The sequence below is a fragment of the Peromyscus maniculatus genome, chromosome 5 (assembly GCF_049852395.1).
Source record: "Peromyscus maniculatus bairdii isolate BWxNUB_F1_BW_parent chromosome 5, HU_Pman_BW_mat_3.1, whole genome shotgun sequence".
In the NCBI taxonomy this organism is placed as follows: domain Eukaryota; kingdom Metazoa; phylum Chordata; class Mammalia; order Rodentia; family Cricetidae; genus Peromyscus; species Peromyscus maniculatus.
In genome coordinates this window covers 70,171,066-70,180,526 of record NC_134856.1, presented here as the reverse complement: position 1 = coordinate 70,180,526, position 9,461 = coordinate 70,171,066, and the positions used below count along the sequence as shown (strand labels likewise).

The 9,461-nt window shown below is 42.0% G+C and overlaps 1 pseudogene; it reads left to right on the top strand.

Moving 5' to 3' along the window:
* Window positions 1–3,529: 3,529 nt before the first annotated feature.
* LOC102922087 (10 kDa heat shock protein, mitochondrial pseudogene) lies at window positions 3,530–7,522 on the top strand (annotated as a pseudogene).
* The last annotated feature ends 1,939 nt before the right edge of the window (window positions 7,523–9,461 follow it).

Here is a 9,461-nt window from a genome sequence, read left to right as displayed (position 1 = left end):
GTTTTGTTGATTGCAGTTAATTGACACCTTAGGGGAACATTGGATCACATGAGTCATCTCTAAAATTCTCTTTCCAACTTTATATTTTATAGCCATGTGCTTCTCAGGATTTGCCCTCCCTTGATCAAGGGCAAGCAAAGAATTTTTGGTTTTTGGTTTTTGTTGTTGTTTCATTTTGTATTTTTTAGATGTATATTTCTTATTTGCTGCCTTGCTTTCTCATAGGGCACAAATGGATTTTTTTTTTTTTTATAATTTGGCCTATATACAAAGGAGACTACAGTGAATTCTTTAGTAGTCACTTAAACCAAGCCTGTTGGGTCTGAGGACCCTCTCTCCCAGATGCTAAAATACTGTTGAAGAGAGATGCATTGTTCAAGGTCATCGCTTAGCCCAAGAAACAGTCCTCATTTTTTGCTGGCCTTGGCCATGCATGGATGGTCAAGAGGTCTAGCCCTCTTATTTAGTGGGGAGGTGGGAGAGAATTCTAAGGGATTGTTCCAGCCACTGAGTGCTTCGAGACAACGGTACCCTGTGTACCTCAGTCTTTGGCTTTGCTAGGTTTAGCTATTCCTTCTGCCCCAAGTCTACTTTCTCTACTTCCTGTTCTTATTAATTCAGAAAACATATTTTCCTACCTCTTCCCTTGCCCTTCTCATAAAGAACCCCTCTGGGTTGGAGAGATGGCTCAGTGGGTAAAAGCACTGACTGCTTTTCCAGAGGATTTCAGTTTGATGCCCAGCACCCACAAAGTAGCTGGCAACCACCTGTAGCTCCAGTTACAGATTCCAGTGCCCTCTTCTGGCCTCCTTGGGTACTTCACACATGTGGTGCACAGACACGCATGCAGACAAAACATCCCTACACACAAAATAAAATAGAAATTAAAACACACAAAAAAGAACTCCCCCAAGAAAAGGGTGGGTCAAGTGTCCATGGCACAACTCCTTCCCAGAAATGGGTAGAAGCTGATGGCAGACTAGAAATCATGCTGCCCAGTCTCTGGCTGGTTCACTGCCAAGCATAAGCACCATCCATCATTTCCTTCCTCTATGTCATGGTGTCTTCCCGGTACAAAGAACAATGTAAGAGGAACCCCTCGAAATTACTAATTCATGAGACTAACTGTAAATAACATACAATTTGACAGGAGCTATGAGTTGAAGAGTCTCTCTTTCCTCTCCTCTCCTTCTTCCCTCCCGCCCTCTCGCCCTCTCTCCTCTTCCTCTCTCTCTCTCTCTCTCTCTCTCTCTCTCTCTCTCTCTCTCTCTCTCTCTCTTTATATTACCAAGTTTCTATGTTGGGGCTCTAACTCCCAGATCCCCAGCTCTTCAGAATGTGAACATATCTGGTGATTAGGTCAAAATCAGAATATACTGGTACCCCTCAGTCTCACATACTGCTGAGTCCATTAGAAGAAGAGGCAAAGTCACAGATACATGAGGGGAAAACTTTGTGGGGACACAAAGAGAAAACAGACATCTACTCACTAAGGAGAGGAGCCTTGGGAGAAACAGGCCTTCCTTGATTTTGAGCTTCTAGACTCTAGAACTGTAAGAAAATATATTTGTGCTGTTTAGGGGTCCAGTTCTGCAGTACTCCATTATATCAGTACCAGGAGTCTGTCATGAAGTCTGTGGGTTTTGTCTGATGCTCTTTAAATGCTCTGAACAAGTCTGAGGATGCGAGCCAAGGGCATTCCTAGGAGGGATCTGGAATTGCAATTGGCAGTCTCCACTTTGCAGATTCTTCAGCCCATGACCTAGTTTTTCCAGATCATCTTTTGTTTCCATAACTTTATTTCTGCTCAGTGTGAGTACCTTGTGTTGATGATTTGGTTTCAGGGTCTCCTCCAGCCTCACCATTTTGCTTTCTTTTGTTTTTATGCTATTCTTGCGCTGATTCTTCATGCTGAACCTGAAACTCAAGATCCAGGAAGCTATCCTTGCTAGACTGTCACTAATCTAGGCTTTCCTGAAGCTGAAGATGGTCTGGATACCACACGAGACATACATGGCTTAGAAAACCTGAATTGCTGACTGAGTGCTAATCAGTTCACTTAGTTCTGGGGCGGGCATGGTTACACACCTGTAATCCCAGCACTTGGGAAATGGAGGCAGAAGGATCAGGATTTCAAGGTTATCCTCAAATGCACAGCACATTTGATATCAGCATGTCAAAAATAAAGAAAGAATAACAATTCGTTTTTTTTCCCATTTCTATTTTGAAATTTAGAAGGTATATCTTATTGGGCAGCCCACTATTTCCTAGATGTAAGCCTTTGACTAATTTTTCAAAACTACTTAATTGAGGAAAATAAAAATTTTTAACATATTTAAAATTTTAATTCAAAAAGTTAGATGCACAAAAGTATTTTCCCCAAGAGAGAATATTTATTTGATCCTTTAGATCACCCTTCTCCAGTCATACTGTTTGTGAGGCATTTGGATGCCTCATGGCACCATTATACTTCTGCCATCCCATTCTTGGACCAACATAGGTGCTTAGGTACTTTGAGGCACTGGGACTCTGTTTTGGCATACAGACAGGTAGGGTAGCCTCTTTGTGTGGACACCATTAAAGAGCGCCAGATCTGAGCTTGCCCACGAGAAGACACTGGTGTAACATCTGTTGAGCTGCATTCCCTTTCAGCTTTCTCTGACGCCCTTGGATGTAGTCAAGGTCCTGGGATTGGATTTGAGTGACAAGTTCTGCTCTCTACTCTGATGAGTAAGGCATTGTTTCTGGGTCAAGCTTATCACGACTCCTTTTTCCCCTGGGGAAGTGCTCTTCTAGTACAGTCCTCAGCAAAGCATGGAGAGGCTTCTGGTAGGCTTCCTGCAGTCCTCCAAATGTGCTTCAGAGAGCTGAACTGCAGTCTCAGGAAAAGTAAGAGCTTCCTGCCTCAGCAGCTCCCTGCAGCTCCCTCCCTACCCATTCCTGGGGAGCCTGCTATAGAAAGAACACAGGGGAAAAAATGTGATTACTCCTCAGGGAGACTCTGGAAACGCTGGCTTTGTTCTTCTCCGGGTGTACTATGTTTCTGCCACTGCTGTCATGTCTGATTTAGGACACCCCATTTCTGCATGTGATTATCACAGATGAGACTTCTGTATGATTTTTACCACAGAGTAACCCTGGGAAATCCCAGTTCTGTCTCCTAAAAGGCCCCAGGCCTGTAGATTCCTGTCAACAGAAACTACCTTGCAAGATCTGCATGGTCCTGTTTCTGCTGGCTTCAGAATTCCCTCAGTGAACCATGACACTGGGAGTATTTTAAGGGCTTTTGTGGTAACCATAGCATTTTCCTGGTCAGAGGCCTCATTAAAGGTGACCATGCCTGAATGTTTTAGTTTAAAATCTCATGTCTCTTTTGACATGGAAGTTAATTAAATGAAAACACGCAGAGGTTAATCTACGGTAGTATGGGTTTTCTTTTTTCTTTTAATTTTCATAACAGATGGATTCTCCCTGTGTAGTCCAGGCTGGTACGATCTAGGTTTGTTTCTTCTGAAGAATGCAAATAACCATGAGAATTAGGCTGTTCCTGGGATCAAAGTTACACGTGAGAGGTAAGGTAGCACTAAAAGACCAAACAATGCAAACCTGACCAAAAAGGGGGAAGGGAAGGAAGGAGTTCCTTCCCTACATATGCACCATTGCAGAATACCGCCATACTTGAGAATACCATCAGCAGGTCTTAGCATGTGCTCAAATAAACTGACAGCTAAAAACAATATGACAAACAAGAAAAGAATCCTAATTTGTCTGACTGAATTGCCTTCATTCCAACTCCCCTGTTGCTCTTCTAACCTCAAATTTCTTGCCCTTAATTCTCCTTTAATATGTGTACTTCCTGTTGCTAGGACATTTTGAGATGAAATCACCATGCAGGCATATAATTTACACAGATACCTGATAAGATAAGGTATGTAAGCATATTGGATTTTCAGCAGCCCGTGTCAATTATTGATTTATTTTGATCAAATATGTCCTAACTGATGTAAACTCATTTCTGTTTTACACAAGACAAGAAGCATATCACCCCAAAGTCTTTCCACCATGGGTGCTGGGCCATGGTGGCTGCTGCACTTCCAGAGGAGGTCCATGCTCTTATGCTTCCCCTGAAGTTTCTCCCAGCAGAAGAGCTGGCCACATGTGACAGGAGACTGATCTCCACTTCTTGTTTCAAGGAAGGCTGCACAGCCAGGCTCTGAGCTAGATACCTACTCAACATGAGCTAGATCTTCTGGCTGCTAGCCAGAAGTCAAAGGCCAAGAGGATCACATGACAGACAGAGGGGACGGACAGAGACACTCTAAGTGCAAATCCCCTTGGCCAGCAGGGAACCAAAGTCTAGTCCTGTGGTACACCTTCCAAGCATGCCGAACAATGGGAGAAAACTAAAGTTAAAGTGTGAAAATGAACTTAAATATCTGAGGCTGGAGTAGACAGAAGGGACAAATGGTCTATTATCCATGACATTGAGAGGGGGCTTTGGTACAAGGATTGAACAAGTTGCCATTCAGTTTAAATCCAAGATCAACTCTTACAAATTGCAAAATTCTGCTAAGGTTTAAATGCTGTCTCAAGGTGTAGAATGCCTGGGAGGCACTTGGTACACACTGATCATAGAAAGTCTCAATCAAGAGAAACTGGTATTTTTTTTTTAATTTAATTAGGACAAAGGTTTTATGGTAAATGATAAACAAACAAACAAAACTTTGATCCAGACTTTATCTTAAAATATAAGAATAAATTCATTTTATAGATAACCAGATTTAGATTATATGGCTAACAAATCCCGGCTCAGATTCCCTTTGTAGATAGCTCAGACCTAGGGACTGGAAGCAGCAGATGTCCTAGTAGGCATGTCCAACTTGCAGCTCAGGGTCATATGTGCCTCTGGATCTGTATGAATCTAGCTCAAAAAAAATTAATTTTATAGGGTTCTTTTGAGGTTTCTCTGCTTTTCCTTTCCCTTCCTTCCTTTTTTCTTCTTATTTTCTTTCTTTCTTTCTTCTTTCTCTCTTTCTTTCTTTATTGTTTGTAACTCTATCACGCAGTTCTTAAGCACAAACTTAGATGACAGTGCCACTTCTCAGTGCCAAAGGTGGGGCCTCTATACAAGTCAAACCCACCTAGGACAAGGGAGTAGACTCTTTTCTCCTTCACATTCCTCCACTCAGCAACACTGACAAGTAGATCAGGGTGTGAACAGGCACCCACCTGTTTTATATCTACTCTACACTGTGCAACAGCCAATGGAGGAAGCGATGCACCAACAGTTTCAAGAACCATCCTCAAATTCTTTCTCCCCTGCCCTCATCACCAGTATAACTAATATACCCAGATTCACCCTCAGATTTTCTCCTTAAATGGAACCGAATAGACACCATTCAGCTCTGACTCCAGTAACAATTCCTTTTCCCGTGGGTTTTTCTAAATCTAATGTAATTAACATTAAGAAGGAGGCCCATTTTCAGAGCAGCTGGGCTGGTGTATATGTACCTGAGTTTTAATTAATCTCCCACTTCATGTGGTCAATCTCTACGTGTCTTAAAAGATTCTGAACATCTAATGTCAGCCAAGGTGGTGTTGACCAATTTATCTCACCAAAAGTAAAACCTGAAATCACAGCTTGTTCCCATTTGTTTTCCCTCCATTGTATTCTGACTTCAGTCTAAGTCTGGGTCAGATGTCAGGAAGACGAGCAGAACCTAAAGTCCGCTCAGCTCTAAAGAGGGACCAGGAAAGAAGGCATCTAAGAGCCACTATACCGTACACAGGAAGAGTCTTCAAGGGTATTTCCTTCCCTTTTAAACCATCCTTCACCCCCACCCACCCACCCTCCACCTCAGTTTCAGAAACCAGGGTTGAGGAACTACTTTGCTACATTAGTAAATCTGATTGGTTAAAAACCAGGAAGAAGTCAAGGTGGTAGCACCAGCCTGAAGCCCTAACATTTGTGAGAATGCAAAGAGAGGATGTGAGCTGGGAGCTAGCCTGGGCTGTATAGACAAACTGATTCTCAAACAATTTTTTAAAAAAGGGTGGAAAATATAACTCTCAAGCCAGAGGAAGAATGGAAGGGGTATCTGAGAGTCAGAAAGTAGGGTAACAACACAGAACGAGACAAGATCTAAGCATTGTGCCTGCTAAGTACTGGATACAGTGCCAACAGAAGTATATGCTAAACAAGTATATGCCCAAAGAAGCAGGGTAGATGCCTGAAGATCTGAATTATTATATAAACCACCACTCCAATTCCAGGCTTACTTGAATGCTACATGTGTCAGGCAAACCTAAACAGCCAAACAAAGGTAAAAACTGTACTAATGTCAATATCACCCCCAAATAGAAGGCCACTTACTATCAGGAGCTATCTACAATAATCCCCACAAACAGGTCCACATAAATTACTATCAATCTCAATAATGTCATTATCTCAGGTGTTCAGACTTGCTGCCTAGAAAGTCTGCTGTTCCCAGGGGATTTCTTCTGACCAGAGTGACATGGGGTGATCTAAGTAGATGGATTTTGAAATTTATAGAAGGAAATACATTACAAAAAATAATTATATGATTATAGTTTGTTCTGGTTAGTTTTTTGACACAAATTAGAGTCATCTGGAAAGAGGATACCTCAATTGAAGAATTGCCTCCATCAGATTGGCATGTGAGCATGTCTATCAGGCACTTTCTTGATTAATTATTGATGTGGGAGGATCCAGCCCACTGTGAGTGGTACTACCCTGGACAGGCATCCTGAGTTAATAATAATAATAATAATAATAATAATAATAATAATAATAATAATAATAAAAACAGCAATCCTATAAACAGCATTCCTCCGTGGCTCCTGCCTCTGCTCCTACTTGAGTTCCTGCTCTGCCCTCCCTCAGTGATGAACAGAGATCAGGACATGAAAGGTCCATTAAATCCTTCCCATCCTAAGTTGTGTTGGTCAGCATTTTATCACTGCAACAGAGAAGCAAACTAGAGCATACTTGCTGGCACACTTACACTGTGACTTAGAGAACAGTTTTATACAGGTTATTGCAAGCTGCCTACAAAATAAAATGCTAGGTGTAGGTTTACAGGTAAGGTATTCGGTTGTTTCCTAGTTTTACAGAGTGAATCCTTAGTCCTAAAAACACACAGTTTTAAAAAAATAACCAACGCTGGCAGAGTCTGAGCTACGGCCGCACAAGTCACGGCAGGACAGGCTTTTGGAAAGCGTCTTCTACTCTTTGGCAGAGTACTGGTTGAAAGGAGTGCCGCCGAAACCTAGCCAAAGGTAGCATGATGCTTCCAGAAACGTCTCAAGAAAAAGCATTGCGAGCAACAGTAGTGGCTGTGGGATCAGGCTCCAGAGGAAAGGTGGAGAGGGTCAGCCAGTCAGTGTGAAAGCCAGAGACAGAGTTCTTCTCCCAGAGAATGGGGGCACCAAAGTGGTTCTAGATGACAAAGATTATGTCTTATTTAGAGATGGCGACGTTCTTGGAATGTATGTGGACTGAAATCATGGTTGAAATGGTGTCACACGAAACTGCCCATTCAGCTGACATTCTGAACTATTTTAACACGTAAATCATATCCATTTCTCCCTTTTTATAATAAACCAATCATGCCTAAAAACAAACAAACAGTTACCAATGCTGTAATAAAAAAGATTAAAGAATTTAGACACCAGGCAACTGCATTTGAACCCCATTTCCACTAAGAACTCTGTTTCCACTATGGATCTTTAGAAGGGAAAGGATAACAAACTGTATAAGAATGCACTTCAGGCCGGGCGGTGGTGGCGCACGCCTTTAGTCCCAGCACTCGGGAGGCAGAGGCAGGCGGATCTTTGTGAGTTCGAGGCCAGCCTGGGCTACCAAGTGAGTTCCAGGAAAGGCGCAAAGCTACACAGAGAAACCCTGTCTCGAAAAACCAAAAAAAAAAAAAAAAAAAAAAGAATGCACTTCACTAACAGCACACAACAGCCATTAGATCTTTCTGACAAGCCCTTGAGTTTGACAGATAACTATTAGGTACTCAAAGACAATCATCATTTCACCCATTTCGATTACATATAGAATCTAACAGTGGTTAAGATATGTATGTAATATTATTCAGGATAAATAGGGACATGCTTGCTTGTGGAAAACAATATTGAGACCATTAGGTATTTTAAGAAAAACTATTCAATAAGAATTGAGGAGGACACGAGAAAGCAAACATGGAGGGTGGCCGAGGCCAACTCCTTATGGCATGCATTTGGCTTGTGATCAGATGCGTCCTATCTTTCTCAGGTGCCTGTTTACTCCTACTGATGGGCCAAGCATCCTGGTATTAGGTGGCCGCTAGCACAAAATTTTTAGAGAAAAAAAAAATGGCCTGTGATGTTATGGATCTGGGTATTAAGTTCCTTAAGATTATTTCCAGAAAGATTTAGAATATGAGGTGTTTACATTTCAGGGAAATGATTCACAATCGTACACATGGAAGAAATAATATGCCACATCAGACAGATGGATATTCTATCTTGATGTCAGTATCTGTGAGGCATCCCTGTGGAGTGGCCCAGACCTCCAGGGCAGGGAGTAAGCAGTTTAAATTCTATAGTACAAACAATAATGGCTCCTCTAAACAGTCTTATTGGAATGTCATATTTGTTATAACTCTTCTCTACATTGCACCCCACAGAAGTGTGAGCAGCTTCTTTGCTACAGGTTTCCTAGTTCACAGGAAAGGAAACTCAGGGACCACCAATGGATGGAGGAGCAGTTAGCAGGACATATTCTGTGTGTCAGCCCCCTCTTGGGACTTGTCTGTGCTGCCCTGGGTAGCCTGTGCTTGGGGTTGGAAAAAGCAGCTCCATGATCAAAGCTGACTCCTTAGGGTAGGAGAACATGTGGAAAGGAATCGGCTAGGATTTGGGCAGGCTCTAGCCCCTTCTACAAGAGAGCACAACAGTGAGTATTTATAGCCTTGGTCTAGGGTTTTCCCTTGCATTAATAAAAAATAAAGGAAAGAAATATGGTTCAATTTTAGTTAGTTTTTCTGTCTCTCTATCTCCCACACTGGGTCTTGGAACCCAGTTTCTTTTTTCTTTTTCTTCTTCTTCATTTTTTTTTTCTTTTTCAAGACAGGGTTTCTCTGTGTAGCCTTGGCTGTCCTGGAACTTGCTCTGTATCACTCTATAGATCACGCTGGTCTTAAACTCACAGAGATTCACCTGCCGCTGTCTCCCAAGTGCTGGGAGTAAAGGCATGTACCACCACTGCCTGGCTAGAACCCAGTCCCTTAAGTCATGTACCACAGCCCCATGTTGGGGTCACATAACTGAATGTGGGGCTTGTGAAAATTTTTGTGACATTAAAACTTTCTGAACAATAACTAAGTAAGAATGACAGAATGATAGAATATATACATGTATAAAGTTAATTCATAATTTATTATTAGTAAATACTA